This window comes from Phocoena sinus, chromosome 5 (assembly GCF_008692025.1).
Source record: "Phocoena sinus isolate mPhoSin1 chromosome 5, mPhoSin1.pri, whole genome shotgun sequence".
In the NCBI taxonomy this organism is placed as follows: domain Eukaryota; kingdom Metazoa; phylum Chordata; class Mammalia; order Artiodactyla; family Phocoenidae; genus Phocoena; species Phocoena sinus.
The window spans coordinates 84,821,297-84,840,242 of NC_045767.1; the positions used below are offsets into that span (position 1 = coordinate 84,821,297).

General features: G+C 37.1%; 1 pseudogene; it reads right to left on the bottom strand.

The window, feature by feature from the left end:
• Positions 1-1,707: 1,707 nt before the first annotated feature.
• The window catches only part of LOC116753966, a 36,711-nt pseudogene continuing 19,472 nt past the window's right edge, over positions 1,708-18,946 (bottom strand).

Below are 18,946 nucleotides of genomic sequence, written 5' to 3' on the forward strand. Positions count from 1 at the left end.
ATTATTACTTGTCAATAAATGACATTTCATTTGATCATATATGAGTAGAATGCACAATATTTTCACAGAGCATTGCTTTTATAAAGATGATAAATATTTTAGCTAATGAATTGTTAGCTCTTATAAAATAAACAATACATAACAGCATTATTGATGAAATTGGATATATTGTTCCTCATTTATTTATATTTACCAAATTTTAGTCTTTAGCTTGGTAAACTTTTCAGACCTCATTTTCACAAGTTTCTTAGAATTTATACTGGTAAAAGAACTGCAGACGTATGGAAATGCAGATCCAGTATATGCCAATAACACTAATGAATTGATTCACTATTTTTTAGATGAGATAGAGAAAGAGCAGAAAAATAAGATGAAAATTGTCCTCTTTCATTCTTGCAGATTTCCCTATCCTAATAGTGCTGCACATCATTTGGCTTTAATTCCAGATTTTCTATTTCTCAGCATAGAAAAGAAGATAATGTTTCTTTTCTTCCTTCTTTATAGCATCAAATAACAAATTTTAACTATTTAGAATATGAAAACTTGTTGTATAGTAGAGGAGTGGCAATATAACACGGTAACAATCTCAGCTCCACCACATACTAGCATAGGACCTGACCTCTTTATGATTCAAGTTTCTTTGTTAATAAAATGGAAATAATAATATTACTTAACTTATAGAGTGTGCTATTGTTGTGAGCACATCAAACTTTAGTTATTGTACTAGATTTGTATTCTGTACAATAAATTACAAATTTAGCTCCTTAAGACAAATATTTATCATCTCCCAGACGTCTGGGGATGGCTCATCTTGGTCCACCGTTCAGAGTCTCACAAGGTTGCAGTCAAGATGTAGGCTGGAGCTGGGTTTCCTTCTGAGGCTGGGGGTTCTCTTCCAAACTGTTATAGTTGTTGGCAGGTTTCATCTCCTTGCAGCTATAGAACACATAGAAGCCTATTTCTTCAAAGCCAATGGGAGACTCTCTCTCTTCAGAAAGGTCCTAGTATCTCTTTCATATCTTTTCACTAATGAAGTCAGGCCCACACAGGACAATCTCCCTTTTGATTACCTCAAATGCAAATGATTTGGCACCTTACTTACAGCTGCAAAATCCCTTTACCTTATGACATAATTTTATCACAGGTCTGAATCATATTCACAGGTCCTGGTTACATTCAATGCAAGGGAATTATACAGAGGGAGGGGAGTCATACAGCTTCCTTAGAGTTCTGCCTACCACAGTTAGCTACCTACAGCTGGATATCTTTGTCCTTTCCTTTCTGTACATCTGGTAAGGTTGTACTCTATACAGAGTTCTAGTCATTCAATATGTTGGTCAATAAGTGGTATTATCAGTCTTTTTGAATTTCATCTTTTCTTTTGAATGCATAGTGTTACCCTATTTTTGTTATAGGTGTATTACTCACCTGAAATGGTGTTCTTTATCTTCCAAGTAAAGCCAAGTAGATTCTTTTGCTCTTCCTGGAGTGTCAGCCATGTCCAGGAAAGCATTATCCATATACAGGGTGATATGTAGAACAAAAGTCGGAAATAGAAGCACTCTGTTCAGTCACTGTTGTGATGTCAAGCATTGTGGGAACAACTGTAGCATCTTTTGGTTAACCCCTGATGGTCTACAATAAGGGTCCAAGTAGAATAGCTACCAGTGGAGACTAGGTTTGGCCCATGAGTCAGTATTGCAGATATCAGTTACTTATTTTGGCTGAGGGTTCTCTGCTTTTTCCATGTGCTCCACATGGAAAAAGTTTTTGTCTTTTCCAGACAAAAACTTTTGTCTTTTCCAGACAAAAACCTTTCTACTTTATCACTATGTTCATGTACTTCCATGTTGGGTTCTCTGAATCAGCCTTTTCCCCAAAGTGCAAGTACTTTTCCTCAGTGGTTGGCACCCAGGACAGGTTGCTGGAATGATTTCCCAGTGGCTGAATACCAGTTGTGAGCTGGCTTCTTCCTGATTTCATCCATGAAGAAAGCTTTTGGCCCTGGGCAGCAGAGGCTTAACGATAAATATGTCTGCCTAATCTTTTCTTTTTCTTGAAACACTTAAACTTTTCTCTTTGACAGGACAGTATAGACTTACTAAGCCAAGAACATTACCTCTGGGCATGATGCCACATATGTGCATAACTGCCAGCAGGCACTAAGGTTTCACTTGTAGCACATCTCCACACACTTCTCTCATGGTGGCAGTTAGCTGTCCTGAGAAGAGTCCACAGCAATCAGGCAGTAACACTTCTCCTTTCTGAGCAGTCCCCTTCTCAAAAGGCTCAGAGCAGCCATCTTGATTTTCATCTTGACCAGATTAGGTTTCATCTTCCCCCTGTTTCTCCTTTAATAGACCACTTGACTCTTGATTCTGCTTATCACTTGCTCCTTGTTGCTCGAAGTTACTTAAGGCTCGTATTCTAAGACAAAACAGATGCCCATGAGAGGGCATCCATGAGAGGATGGGTCCAGAGAGGGCTGCGATTGGAAGATACTCACAATGCTGTTGTCCAAATCTCAGTATTTACTGCCTTATTTGGAAACTTGATCAGTTGGGCCTGGTCATATCAAGTTCTGAAAAGCTTCACTATTATGGACTAATAGGTTGGACCCAAATTTTCTTGGGACAAACAACCAGATTTGGCCAACAGTGTTCCTCCATTTTCTCCCTGTTAGATGTTGCTCTAGTTTTCCCTTGAATTCACAATTCCCTCTTAGATCTTCTGGTGGATCATTAATTTCTGCCCTGATTCACTGAGGATGTCAGTTCCTCCACAGAACAAACCAGATCACTATTTTCTTCCAGAATCTGACTGACTTCTTCACACTGAGCATGACAAATTTATTGAAAGTTGTTTTGGTGATTAGCACATGAGTCAACCTGGATTCCTTCATGGATTTTGCTTTCTTTTGTTCTGTGTATGACTGTAATTTTTTGTTGATTGACTATTTATTCATTTACCATATCAACTTTTGAAGGTTTTATGATTGTTTTTCTGAATAGAATAATGGGTTCAGGTACACTGATTTTGAATCTTTACAATTTTTTCTTTTAAGTCATCAGGCATTGTTGCATGTGGATTTCTCTGGTTGTAACTAAAATGTGCCCTCAGCTCAATTTCCTGAATTAAATTCCAAGGGGTCATTTGGTTTAACAGCTTCATTTCTTTGATGAGGTGGGGCATTTCACTTGGGGGGTCTTTATTCAACGGCAACCCTGACAATAAGGGTGGCTACAAAGTTGAGTGGAATAAATGGTAGGCAGGATGGCAAGCTACACAGTATTGCAGAAATCACCACAAAGTCTTGTAGGCCTCCTGTTCTTAGAGATAGCCCCTCTAGATTTTCCAGTTCCTAGTTACATTCTAATCAGAAGATCTGTGTTCTTAAGAATACAAAATGTCATGTGAGGACTTGGGGAAGGACATCTGCTGGAACTGAGAAACCTAACGGTACCTGTTGCAAAAGTTCAAGCTGACCGTCCTTGGGCCATCTTTCTTTTATTTCCTCTTCAAGCCATATGAAATACAACATACTTGATTGTTTCCCTCCTAAAACACAGGTTTAGACGTCATAATCTCCATCTTTTGCCCATCACCTCTTGACTCTTCTCTCTTTAGATTTGTTTCATGGGCACTCCCATTTGGGGTGGGCTAGAAAGACACCTGCCCCTGAACTGCTGCCAGCTTCTGCATGTGCCTTTGTCTCACATCCTCATGTCAGATTTCTTCTTGAGTGAGAGATCATGGCTTGTGAGGGAAAACCTCAGCACCAACTGGAAATATGTTGGAAACAAAGATTATAACTGGAGGATTGTCTTCCCTTCTACATCTCAAAAAAGCTGATTTCAGTGCCTGGGTTTCTTGTGGAAGAGAATCAAACATTTGTCCTCTTGTGCCCATTAATTTCTCCACTCTCTTGGCTATAATATTAAGCAAGCTATAATGTTTCTGACACACTATAGCAAGAACAGTTTGGGATATGGTGGCCACTGACAGTAAATGGCATTGTTCTGAACATTAGTATCTAAATGAGTTGCCTTCTGGGCTCCAATATTTTATCCTAAAGAACTTACTAGTTTATTAATTTTTTCTTTGTTCTTTTTCAAGACAGCATCATATAAACTACATATATTTTCCAGGATCAACTTTATAAGTAAAAAATTTCATTCCTTTTGCCTGATCAATCCTCCTAATTTTCTTATTCTTTATAGTCATCTAATAATCTTCTCACAGGTTTTCAAAAAAAACTTCCTTTTTGATGCTAGTCTTTTGACTAGATTTTGTCAAGGAGCTCAATTCCAAAGTCTCACCCATCCAATGCACTGGTAACCATATTTCTTTAATCTGGGAAAGGTAACATTAAAAAGTATCCATATCCTCTAAGCCAGTGCTTCAGTAATATTCTTGCCTTCTTTGTTCAGAATTTGGATTCACTTGCAATTTAATCTCTCTCTCTGCTCTCCTTCTGGGATGTTAGAAGTAAAAGAGCTCCTGTGAGTGCGCTAATCTCTTCTAAAAGATGCGTAAGATGAGAATAAGCCTCTTGTGGAGTGAATTTCAGTTCCACTATCAAGTAATCTCATTCACTAATCACTAAACCTAGATGAATATTTTTGATCCAGACTTGTCACAGAACTTCTTATGTCTGCAGACAGACTGCTTCCATCACATTTACCAGTTATGTACCCATCACAAATGCAACCAGTTTATAGTTCAGAGGCAAAATCGGTATGTCCTGGAGAGTGTATCAGATTAACCAGGTGGTCCTCATTACTTGGGTAGATGAGGGGCAGGTGTGGACTGACCTCAAGCTGGTCAGCGATCTCCACCTGGACAGCCTGACTCTTGCATAACGTAGTGAGATGGAAGTGGATTTCATAGTGATACCTCACATCTGCTCATTTTCTCTGCAGTCCACATACCTTTACCCTTCCTCAGATATGTCTTGACTATTATTGGCCCTTTGTTCTTCTATATGAATTTTAGAATCAGCATATCAAGTTCCTGCTTGCCAGGCAACTGCCATTACTAGATATAAGACAGTTAGTCAGGGCAACAGGAGCCAAAACACAGATATGTCTGATGTTCGCAGTGTTTCTTTGGAGTTGAATCATCTTATCCAAACTATTGAACACGGTGGCCACTTTATTTTTGTGAAGACTTCAGCCCCCAACTCAGCTCCAGCTCTTGGCATACAGCACAACACATGTCAATGAGGCATGAAGGCTTCCAGGGTTTTTGTTTGTTTGTTTTTGTCATTGGGAGACCATTCTGCTGCCTAAACTTGCGTTTTTAAAAGACCTCAACAAATGAGTTAAACATCTGTGAGGCTTGCAGGGTACTGGGCTAACAGACTAGGTGGCTACTTGATACCTACCCTGGCAAGATGACTCTTTTGGGGTTTGGAACAGACCTCTCAGCAGTCATTTAAAGGAGGGAGGGCTAAGCTGACCTAACAGCCAGCCCACTCACTCAGGGCTAGCAGAGGGTGACCTGTCCTCACAATTAGAAAGAAATAGTATCCACCCATGACTAAGCCAGTTAAGTTTTTTCCAAAAATTCATAGGCAGAGTGGAGTATGTCCCTTAAGGACTAACAGCGGTCCTAAAAAAAGAGTGTAGACATAAAACCATAGTACCATAAAGGTACAGATGAGATGGACCTTACTGGGAAAATTTTACAAGCAGAGAAGGAATAGAGTGTCCAGAATCTCTTGTTATCCTATCTCACAGACTCCACTGGGCATAAATGGACTACATGCACACTGGCCAACATTTGAGGAGAGAGGAAGACTGCCTCAGTAATGCTCTACTTATAGGAACAGGGGAGAAGGTAAAATACATGGGACTATATAAGAGTAGAACCTTCTTGGTTTGGGAAGTGACTTTGTGATAATATGAAACCCATTGACTAATATCAAACTCTTCTGCCTTTGAGTTAACTCGGATCTACTGAGCCAAATATCTGTCAAACAACCAAAGGGGGAAGGAAATGAGCTACCATCACCTTCCAAATCTGTCTTTCTTCAGTGATATTTAAAAATCTACTCATGAAAGTATTCTTCTCTGTTATTTCCTAGAAGTGTTTTTATTTACAGCTTTCATATCTAAATCTACAATCCACCTTGCATTGCTTTTGTGTGTACAGTGTAAAATGGAAGTCAATATGTGTGGATGTATGTGTGTGTAAAATAATAAATATTTTCCCATATGGATATCTAATTAACACAAAGCAATTTATTGAAAAGGCTCTCTCTCCTGAGTACACTGCCATTGCAGTGGCATATCTGTAAAGTAACTATATGTATAAGTTTGTTTCTTGATTCTCTCTTGGTTTATTTAGCTATTCTTCTGCCAATAACAGACTATCTTATTCAATGTTACTTTATAATAACTCGATATTGTTGGAAGACAATTCTCCAGGTGTCTCTCAGATTCCTGCATGTTTTGCAAGCATAGGACCTGTCTATCATTGTTCTGGTTTAACTTTTCAAGGGTGTTAGTAAAGTGAACTGTCTTGGAAGATGAAAGATAGTATCTTTTTGCAGAGCAAAGGGAAACTTAGCTTATAGTCTCAGAAGGTAGAGATAGTGCCTACCTCTGGAGCAAAGAGAAAGAATGCTAACTGTTTAAAAGATTCAGGTTCTGTAAGTTTAGGATTCATCTCCTCTAATGCAATATTCTGTATATGCTGGTGTCATCTGGACCTCTTTGCATCATCTTGTAGGAATTAGGGTTTAGGGAACTGACACAACTATGCTGTTTCTGTTCTGACTCAAGGATAGATGCTTGTGTGATTTTGTTATATAAGTGATGCTGGCCTAAACTGATAGTTTCATTCCTTCAGTAGACTGGATCATAACACGAGACAAAAGACGAAGTTTAAGACTGCAAAAACATACTGATTTTCAGAGAAGTGCATAGAAGCAAGCCATAAAGAACCACCAAAATGAATAAGCAAGTGAGATATCATTCTGTCTGCAAACACAATATTAACCTATGTTTTGAGTAGGTGATTATGTGCTATGTCCAAAATATACAAATTTTATGGTGGCATTTTAAGTAAGTTAAAGTAAGTCTAATATCACAAATTTCATAAGTTTTATTCACTGATTCTTTTTTTAAAAATCAATACAATTATTATCATAAAAGTATTAAAGAATAATATCTAAGCATTTCATTTTCAGAAATCAAGAAGTAACTCTGGTACAATTTTATGGAATTATAAAAGATTAGATGAATGAGATTTAGATTTGTTAAAGCTATCTGACATCAACACTATGCAGTTCTTTTTTATTAATTTCATTGTACTTCTTTTTCTATAGTTAAAGGATGTCCTTATCCATCTTGTCTAGAGAAAAAATGCCCACAGATTCTAAAAGCTAAAGAATGCCAGGATTCAGTATTAAATTTAAAAGATGAAGTGTCAAAGCAATTAATTAATGTTGGCCCCATGTCAGATAAAAGTGCCACATAATGAAGTCCTTAGAAACTGATGTAAAAATCTAAGAGTTAAAGCAGTTAGTTTTAGACCTACTCTCCTATTGATTTAATTTGTAGGGAGGCAAAGGGTTAGTATTCCCCAACCCTGTCTCCACACACTGCTAAACAAAAGTGTTCTTGCGTTTTTCATTTCATACCAGATCTTGACATCCTTTTGAATTTATTTTACATACTTGGAGAACATGAATACAACTTCATGCTTTCATCCTTTTATAAGACATTCATTATGTGCATTAACTGACAGCTGTGAAATTATCTGCCACTTGTCTTAAATAAAAGCAAGAAAATTCAAAATAGATGTGCATTCTGTACTTAGGCAAATTTCACATAATCTTCTTTAATTCAAATTTCTCTAGACACTTTTAATATAGGCTTTAAGTACAATGAATATGTTCAGTCATTACTACATATTGAGTGTCTGATGGCTTTTGAAAGCTCAGGAGGCAGTCTACATTTTTCTCACTTGTTTTTAGTGTAACTAGGTTTGGCAGCTCTATGTGAGTTTTTGCATCTTAAAAAATCTCCATCTCTATTGCATTTTTTTTTTTTTTTTTTTTTTTGCGGTACGTGGGCCTTTAAATTGTTTTAATATTCATTTTGCCGTTTAAGGCAAAGTTGTCCAAAAAGAAGTGACTAGTGAGCACAATGTTTTCAGCCATTCAAGCTGATGCCACTTTTTTTTTTTTTTTTTTTTTTTTTGCGGTACGCGGGCCTCTCACTGTTGTGGCCTCTCCCGTTGCAGAGCACAGGCTCCGGACGCGCAGGCTCAGCGGCCATGGCTCACGGGCCTAGCCGCTCCGCGGCATGTGGGATCTTCCCGTACTGGGGCACGAACCCGTGTCCCCTGCATCGGCAGGCGGACTCTCAACCACTGCGCCACCAGGGAAGCCCTGATGCCACTTTTTAAAATCCTTTTTGGTAACAAATATGAAAAACTAGCAAGTGGGAAAAGTATGTTTCCCTTAGGGAAGAGTGTGTGGGAAAATATTAATGGTCATTTCTAGCTATAGGCCTTTGTTCTGCTTTTCATAAAGATAAAGATCTGATTAGATCAAAAGACAAGGACACAGAGTTTAAGGCAAACAAAACTGTATAAAATGAGTAAAAGTGGGGCTTCCCTGGTGGCGCAGTGGTTGAGAGTCCGCCTGTCGATGCAGGGGACACGGTTTCGTGCCCCAGTCCGGGAAAATCCCACATGCCACGGAGTGGCTGGGCCCGTGAGCCATGGCCACTGAGCCTGCGCGTCCGGAGCCTGTGCTCCACAATGGGAGAGGCCGCAACAGTGAGAGGCCCGCATACCGCAAAACAAAAAAAATGAGTAAAAGTGAAAAGCCCTATCCTGGAAATTAAACTGTGGAGACTCCCATCCTCTTTTCACTATTATTTAGGTTTTATAGCAGTAAACTGCAGTAAACAAAGTAACAGCTGCTCTATAGAGTAAAAGATTATTCAACCCTTAGTTTCAATTTCTTGGGCAAAAACTTCCTTTGGAACATGCTCACATACTTTACCAAATTAATGTGTACTTTCATATTTAAAATATAGATACTAGACAGATGGATAAATAGATATATAATAGATGTTTTCTTAATAATTAAAACAGCATAAAAATATAATGGAACATTATTGCTTTTTAATTTGACTTATTTTGTTTGGTAGATTTATATTTACCAAAATAAAAATGGCAGGTGACTAGGCAGTTACACTATTTAATAACTTGTGCTTCTAAGATTTTCTTTGGGAGGTATAGGTCTGCCCTAAATAATCTGTCTGTAGGATAATAACTTAAATCATTACAGGATACTGTTTCACTTCAGGATTTACCTCAGTTTGTGTGTTTATGTTTGTTGACTAAGTATGAGTAGTTATGTTATTCTTATAGTTATTTTACTATGATTATTATTATTACTACTACTACTATTATCATTAATGGGGAGAAGACATGGACAAATAACTTCAGAGACAAATATAAAAATGTAACCATAGTAAGTACAACAAAGCAGAGGTATATTTTAGTGAGATAACATAAGGGGATATAATACTGGTAGAAAAACAGTGGATCATTTTCAAGTGGAAGAATCTATATAAATGACATCTGAAAGATGATTAGGTGTTAATTAGTTAAGTATTTGCAATTCCAATAAAAACTCTGTCAGTATTATTCATGGGATTTGACAAGCTGCTTCTATATTTTACTTGGAAAACAAAGTAGAAGAGGAGCCATGTTAATTTTGAAAAAAATAGGAATAAGTTGAAGAAGCTTGCCCCATCAGATATCAAAGTATAATAATTAAAGATATGGTATTAACCAATGAAGAGGTAATTAGAACAGAACTAAATAAAGAGCACAGAAAAAAGCCTATACTTATAAGGAAATAAAGTATGATACAGGGAGCATTACAGATCAGTGTGAAAAGGTAGACTAGATATTAAATGCTTCCTGCACAATCATCTTTATGGGGAAAAAAATGAATCCATACCTGACATCATATATATTTAAAAACTTTAGTTTTAATTTTAAATTTAGGAAGAAAATATACTCTCTTCATAAAATTGGAGATTTCTTAAATAAGGAGTAAAAAACACAGACTTTAAAGAAAAATATTGTTAAATTTGATTACATTATAATTTATAACAATTTATATTCATAAAAAGACATCAGAAAGCTAAAATATAATTTTAGGTTAGGAGATACTTCCCATAGTATATTTTCAAAAATTAAAAATTAAGGAGAAAAGGTAAACCCAATAGACTAACAGACAAAATATTAAATTGGACAATTTATAGAAGAGAGTAATAAACATAAAATGAGCTCAAATTTTCTACTATCAAAATGCAACTAAAAACTTAGTAAGATAGAATTTCCCAGTAAGTGATGACAAAGATGCAGAGAAATGACATCTCTTATTCTGCTAGAGAAATATGAACGAGTACAATCATTTTAGTCAGCAATATGATAATTCCTAGAAACACTGAAGATGTGCATACAATGAATGCTACCCAACCATATATATGTACACAAGAGAAATAACTAACTTGTTCATATCAACATTTGTTTTATCACTCAAGAAAAGAAAGGGTAGTGGAAAGAAGGGAGAGGAGAAGGGAGGGAGGAAGGATGGAAAGAAAGAAGGAAATTTAAAACCCTAAATGTAATCTTTAGAAGAATGGATGAGCAAATGACATTGTATTCCTACGTTAGATATCAGACAAAAATAAAAAGGGATAAACTAGGGCTCCCCTGATGGCGCAGTGGTTGAGAATCCTCCTGCCGATGCAGGGGACACGGGTTCGTGCCCTGGTCCGGGAAGATCCCACATGCCACGGACCGGCTGGGCCCGTGAGCCATGGCTGCTGAGCCTGCGCGTCCGGAGCCTGTGCTCCGCAGTGGGAGAGGCCACAGCAGTGAGAGGCCCGCATACCGCAAAAAAAAAAGAAAAAAAAGAAAAGGGATAAACTAGCTCTATATGTATAAATATAGATGAACTTTTCAAGTAATATTGGGTGTAAAAGAGTAAACTGCATGTGAATATATACCATGATATTCAGTGGTATCTACCATGATCCCATTTACATAGAGTTTTCCGGACGCACAGGCTCAGCGGCCATGGCTCACGGGCCCAGCCGCTCCGCTGCATGTGGGATCCTCCCGGACTGGGGCACGAACCCGTGTCCCCTGCATCGGCAGGAGGACTCTCAACCGCTGTGCCACCAGGGAAGCCCTACATAGAGTTTTAAAGCGTGTAAAACAGTGATTTATTGCTTAAGAATACATATATATGTAATACAAACTATTTGTTAAATGTGTGGAATTGATAAACCTTCAAATCAGAACACTGGTTATCAGGGATTGAGAATGGGAGAGGAAGTAGATGAAGTAGATATGATTGGAGTGACAGGGATTCTACTCTATTGGCAATGTGTTATTTCTTATGTTGAGTGATGTAAACATGATTATTGGTTATTGTTGTTTGGTTATGTCTCTATTGTTGTTTCTTTTTTGTATGTCTAACAGTAGGTAAGGACTTTCCAGACAGAGAAATTGGTGTACACATAGGCCCAGTAGAAGGAAGAGACATGAGACTAAAAGAAAGCCAGTGTGCTCAGATGGAGCCCATCAGGGCTAGAGTGTTTGAGATGAGACCATACAAGTTAAGCAGATGGGAAGATCATGCAGAGTCTTGCTAGACGTGCTAAGAGAGCTTTGTTCTCAAAGTTATGGGGAAATTCTGAAAGAATTTAAGTAGAAAAGTGATGTGATCAAATTTTTCTTGTAAAATAATATACTCAAAATTTTATTGTTTAATACTATTTTCCTTCTGCCTGATTTTATGGATATAATCTAAATTTAATCATAGATTTTTTAATAGATCTTTATTGGAATATAATTGCTTCACAATACTGTGTCAGTTTCTGTTGTACAACAGAGTGAATCAGCGATATGAATACATATGTCTCTCCATCTCCTCCCTCTCTTTAGCCTCCCTCCCACCCTCCCTATCCCACCCTTCTAGGTCATCGCAAAGCACCAAGCTGATCTCCCTGTGCTATGCTGCTGCTTCCAAATAGCTATCTATTTTACATTTGGTAGTGTATGTATGTCGATATTAATCTCATTTCACCCCAGCTTCCCCCTCCCACCCAGTGTCCTCAAGTCCATTCTCTATGTCTACATCTTTATTCCTGCCCTGCCACTAGGTTAATCAGTACCATTTTTTTTTTTTAGATTCTACATATGTGTGTTAGCATACAGTATTTGTTTTGCTCTTTCTGACTTACTTCACTCTGTATGACAGACTCTACATCCATCCACCTCACTACAAATAACTCAATTTCATTTCTTTTTATAGCTGAGTAATATTCCATTGTGTATATGTACCACATCTTCTTTATCCATTCATCTGTCGATGGACATTTAGGTTGGTTCCACATCCTGGCTGTTGTAAATAGTGCTGCAATGAACATTGTGGTACATGACTCTTTTTGAATTATGGTTTTCTCAGGGTATATGCCCAGTAGTGGGATTGCTCGGTCATGTGGTAGTTCTATTTTTAGTTTTTTAAGGAAGCTTCATACTGTTCTCCATAGTGGCTGTATCAATTTACATTCCCACCAACAGTACAGGAGGGTTCACTTTTCACCACACCGTTTCCAGCATTTATTGTTTCAAGATGTTTTGATAATGGCCATTCTGACCTGCGTGAGGTGATACCTCATGGTAGTTTTGATTTGCATTTCTCTAATAATTAGTCATGTTGAGCATCATTTCATGTGCCTCTTGGCCATCTGTATGCCTTCCTTGGCGAAATGTCTGTTTAGGTCTTCTGCCCACTTTTTAACTGGGTTGTTTGTTTTTTGATATTGAGCTGCATGAGCTGCTTGTATATTTTGGGTATTAATTCTTCGTCCATTGCTTCATTTGCAAATATTTTCTCCCATTCTGAGGGTTGTCTTTTCGTCTTGTTTATGGTTTCCTTTGCTGTGCAAAAGGTTTTAAGTTCCATTTGGTTCCATTTGTTTTTTTTTGTTTTTATTTCTATTTCTCTAGGAGGTGGGTCAAAAAGGATCTTGCTGTGATTTATGTCATAGAGTGTTCTGCCTATGTCTTGCTCTAAGAGTATTATAATGTCTGGCCTTACATTTAGGTTTTAATCCATTTTGAGTTTATTTTGTGTATGGTCTTAGGGAGTGTTCTAATTTCATTCCTTTACTTGTAGCTGTCCGGTTTTCCCAGCACCACTTATTGAAGATGCTGTCTTTTCTCCATTATATGTTCTTGCCGCCTTTGTCATAAATTAGGTGCCCATAGGTGCGTTGGTTTATCTCTGGTATTTCTATCCTGTTCCATTGATCTATATTTCTGTTTTTGTGCCAGTACGATACTGTCTTGATTACTGTAGCTTTGTAGTATAGTTTGAAGTCAGGGAGCCTGATTCCTCCAGCTCCATTTTTCTTTCTCAAGATTGCTTTGGCTATTCAGGGTCTTTTGTGTTTCCATACAAATTGTGAAATTTCTTGTTCTAATTCTTTGAAGAATGCCATTGGTAGATTGATAGGGGTTGCATTGAATCTGTAGATTGCTCTGGGTAATATAGTCATTTTTGCAATGTTGATTCTTCCAATTCAAGAACATGGTATATTCTCCATCTGTTTATGTCATCTTTGATTTCTTTCATCAGTGTTTTGTAGTTTTCTGAGTACAAGTCTTTTGCCTCCTTATGTAGGTTTATTCCTAGGTATTTTATTCTTTTTGTTGCAATGGTAAATGGGAGTGTTTCTTTAATTTCTCTTTCTGATTTTTCATTGTTGGTGTATAGGAATGCCAGAGATTTCTGTGCATTAATTTTGTATCCTGCCACCTTACCAAATTCATTGATTATTTCTAGTAGTTTTCTGGTGGCATCTTTAGGATTCTCTATGTATAGTATTATGTCATTTGCAAACAGTGACAGTTTTACTTCTTCTTTTCCAATTTGGATTCCTTTTATTTCTTTTTCTTCTCTGATTGCCATGGCTAGGACTTCCAAAACTATGTTGAATAAGATTGGCAAGAGTGGATATCCTTGCTTTGTTCCCAATCTTAGTGGAAATGCACTCAGTCTTTCACCATTGTGTATGATGCTTGCTGTGGGTTTGTCATATATGGCCTTTGTTATGTTGAGGTAGGTTCCCTCTATGCCCATTTTCTGGAGAGTTTTTATCCTAAATGGGTGTTCAATTTTTTCAAAAGCTTTTTCTTCAGCTATTGAGATGATCATATGGTTTTTTCCTTAATTTGTTAATGTGGTGTATCACATTGATTGATTTGCGTATATTGAAGAATCATTGCATCCCTGAGATAAATCCCACTTGATCATGGAGTATGACCCTTTTAATGTGCTGTTGGATTCTGTTTGCTAGTGTTTTGTTGAGGATTTTTGTATCTATGTTCATCAGTGATACTGGTCTATAATTTTCTTTTTTGTGATATCTTTTTCTGGTTTGCTATCAGGGTGATGGTGGCTTCATAGAATGAATTTGGGAGTATTTTCCCTCTGCAATTTTTTGGAAGAGTTTGAGAAGGATTGCTGTCAGCTACTGTCAGCTGTTCTCTAGATGTTTCAAAGAATTCGCCTGTGAAGCCATCTGGTCCTGGACGTTTGTTTGCTGGAAGATTTTTAATTACAGTTTCAATTTCATTATTTGTGATAGGTCTGTTTATATTTTCTAATACTTCCTGGTTCGGTCTTGGAAAATTGTACCTTTCCAAGAATTTGTCCATTTCTTTGTGGTTGTCCATTTTATTGGCATATAGTTGTTTGTAATATTTTATAATCATTTCTATTTCTGCAGTGTCAGTTGTGATTTCTCCTTTTTCATTTCTAATTTTATTGATTTGTATTCTCTCCCTTTTTTTCTTGATGAGTCTGGCTAAGCGTTTATCAATTTTGGTTATCTTCTTAAAGAACCAGCTTTTAGTTTTATTGATCTTTACTATTGTTTTCTTTGTTTCTATTTCATTTATTTCTGTTCTGCTCTTTACAGTTTCTTTCCTTCTGCTGACTTTGGGTTTCCTTTGTTCTTTCTCTAGTGGTTTTAAGTGTAGGGTTAGATTGTTCATTTGAGATTTTTCTTGTTTCTTCAGGTGAGATTGAACTGCTATATACCTGCCTCATAGAACCACTTTTGCTGCATCCAATACGTTTTAGGTCATCATGTTTTCATTGCCATTTGTTTCTATGTATTTTTTTATTTCTTCTTTGATTTCTTTAGTGATCTCTTGGTTATTTAGTAGCACACTGTTTAGCTTCCATGTATTTCTGTTTTTTACAGTTTTTTTTCCTGTAATTGATTTCCAATCTCAAAGCGCTGTGGTCAGAATAGATGCTTGATACGATTTCAATTTTCTTAAATTTTCTGAGGCTTGATTTGTGACCCAAGATGTGAGATGTGATCTATCCTGCAGATTGTTCTGTGTGCACTTGAGAAGAAAGTGTATTCTGCCACTTTTTTTTTTTCAGAATTTATTATTTTCTTTTACTTTTTTTTAAATTAAATCTTATTGGAGTATAATTGCTCTACAGTGGTGTGTTAGTTTCTGCTGTATAACAAAGTGAATCAGCTATACATATACCTATATCCCAATAACTCCTCCCTCTGCATCTCCCTCCCACCCTGCCTAACCCACCCCGCTAGCTGGACATGAAGCACTGAACTAATCTCCCTGTGCTATGTGGCTGCTTCCCACTAGCTATCTATTTTACATCTGGTAGTGTGTATATGTCCATGACACTGTCTCACTTCTTCACAACTTACCCTTCCCCCTCCCCTGTCCTCAAGTCCATTCTCTATGTCTGTGTCCTTATTCCTTTCCTGCCCCTAAGTTCTTCAGAACCTTTTTTTTTTTTTTTAGTTTCCATGTATATGTGTTAGCATACGTTATTTGTTTTTCTCTTTCTGACTTACTTCACTCTGTATGACAGACTCTAGGTCCATCCACCTCACTACAATAACTCAATTTCATTTCTTTTTATGGCTGAATAATATTCTATTGTGTATATGTGTCACGCCTTCTTTATACATTCATCTGTCAATGGACACTTAGGTTGCTTCCATGTCCTGGCTATTGTAAATAGAGCTGCAATGAACATTGTGGTACATGACACTTTTTGAATTATGGTTTTCTCAGGGTATATGCCCAGTAGTGGGATTGCTGGGTCATGTGGTAGTTCTATTTTTAGTTTTTTAAGGAAGCTTCATACTGTTCTCCATAGTAGCTGTATCAATTTACATTCCCACCAACAGTGCAAGAGGGTTCCCTTTTCTCCACACCCTCTCCAGCATTTATTGTTTGTAGATTTTTATGATGGTGGCCATTCTGACCGGTGTGAGGTGATACCTCATTGTAGTTTTGAGTTACATTTAATGTTTATTGATGTTGAGCATCATTTCATGTGTTTGTTGGCAATCTGTATACCTTCTTTGGAGAAATGTCTATTTAGATCTTCTTCCCATTTTTGGATTGGGTTTTTTTTTTTTTTTGATATTGAGCTGCATGAGTTTCTTGTATATTTTGGAGATTAATCCTTTGTCAGTGGCTTCATTTGCAAATATTTTCTCCCATTCTGTGGGTTGTCTTTTCACCTTGTTTATGGTTTTCTTTGCTGTGCAAAAGCTTGAAGTTTCATTAGGTCCCATTTGTTTATTTTTGTTTTTATTTCTATTTCTCTAGGAGGTGGGTCAAAAAGGATCTTGCTGTGATTTATGTCATAGAGTGTTCTGCCTAAGTTTTCCTCTAAGAGTTTTATAGTGTCTGTCCTTACATTTAGGTTAATCCATTTTGAGTTTATTTTTGTTTATGGTCTTAGGGAGTGTTCTAATTTCATTCTTTTACATGTAGCTGTCCAGTTTTCTCAGCTCCACTTATTGAAGAGGCTGTCCCTTCTCCATCGTATACTCTTGCCTCCTTTATCAAAGATAAGGTTACCATATGTGCATGGGTTTATTTCTGGGCTTTCTATTCTGCCACTTTTGGGTGGAATGTTCTGTAAAAATCCACTAAATCTATCTGGTCTACTGTGTCATTTAAAGCTTGTGTTTTCTTATTTATTTTCTCTTTGGATGATCTGTCCATTGGTGAAAGTAGGGTGTTAAAGTCCCCTACTATTACTGTGTTACTGTCGATTTCCCCTTTTATGGCTATTAACATTTGCCTTATGTATTGAGGTGCTCCTATGTTGGGTGCATAAATGTTTATAATTGTTATATCTTCTTGGATTGATCCTTTGATCATTATGTAATGTCCCTCCTTATCTCTTGTAACAGTCTATATTGTAAAGTATTTTATCTTATACGAGTATTGCTACTCCAGCTTTTTTTTTTTTATTTCCATGTGCATAGAATATCTTTTTCCATCCCTTTACTTTCAGTTTGTATGTGTCCCTAGCTCTGATGTGGTTCTCTTGTAGACAGCATATATATGGCCCTTGTGTTTGTATCCATTCAGCCAGTCTGTGTCTTTTGGTTGGGATATTTAATCCATTTACATTCAAGGTTATTGATATGTATGTTCCTATTACCATTTTAAAAATTGTTTTGTGTTTGTTTTTGTGGGTCTTTTTCTTCTCTTGTGTTTCCTGCCTAAAGAAGTTTCTTTAGCATTTGTTGTAAAGCTGGTTTGGTGGTGTTCAATTCTCTTAGCTTTTGCTTGTTTGAAAAGCTTTTGATTTCTCTGTCGAATCTGAGATCCTTGCTGGGTAGAGTAATCTTGGTTGTAGGTTTTTCTCTTTCATCACTTTATGTATATCCTGCCACTCCCTTCTGGCCTGCAGAGTTTCTGCTGAAAAATCAGCTGATAACCTTATGGGGACTCCTTTTTATGTTATTTGTTGTTTTTCTCTTGCTGCTCTTAAAATTCTTTCTTTGAATTTAATTTTTGTTGGTTTGATTAATATGTGTCTTGTGTTTTTCCTAGGCTTTATCCTGTATGGGACTCTCTGTGCTTCCTGGACTTGGGTGACTATTTCCTTTCCCATGTTAGGGAATTTTTTGACTATAAACTCTTCAAATATTTTCTCTGACCCTTTCTTTCTCTCCTCTTCTTCTGGGACCCCTATAGTTTGAATGTTGGTGCATTTAGTGTTATCCCAGTGGTCTCTGAGATTGTCTTCAGTTCTTTTATTCTTTTTCCTTTATTCTGCTCCTCAGCAGTTATTTCCACCATTTTACATTCCAGCTCACTTATTCATTCTTCTGCCTCAGTTATTCTGTTTTGATTCCTTCTAGTGTATTTTTCATCTCAGTTATTGTTCTGTTTATCTCTCTGTTTATTTCTTCTTTAGTTCTTCTAGGTATTTGTTAAACATTTCTTGTATTTTCTCAATCCGTGCCTCAATTCTATTTTTGAGATTCTGGATCATCTTTACTATCATTACTCTGAATTCTTTTTCAGGTAGATTGCCTATTTCCTCTTCATGTATTTGGTCTTGTAAGTTTTTACCTTGCTCCTTCATCTGTGACACATTTTTTTGCCATCTCATTTTTTTTTTTTTTTTAATGAGTGGGATTGTGTTCCTGTCTTGCTTGTTGTTTGGCTCAAGGCTTCCAACACTGGAGTTTGTAGGCTGTTGGGTAGAGCTGGGTCTTGGTGCTGAGATGAGGACTTTCATGAGACCTCGCTCCAATGAATATTCCCTGGGGTCTGAGGTTCTCCCTTCATCCAGTGGTTTGGCCTCAGAGCTCCCACCTCAGGAGCTTTGGCCTGACCCCCATCTCATGAACCAAGATCCCACAAGCCACATGGGGTGGCAAAAAACAACACACAAAAAACGGAGAACAACAACAAATTAAAAAATAAAATTAGACTTGGAAACTAACAGATATGTTAGAAAGAATATAAAAATATAGATGAATTAACAACTGGGAAGGTACATCAGTACCACAATAGTAAAAAAGAG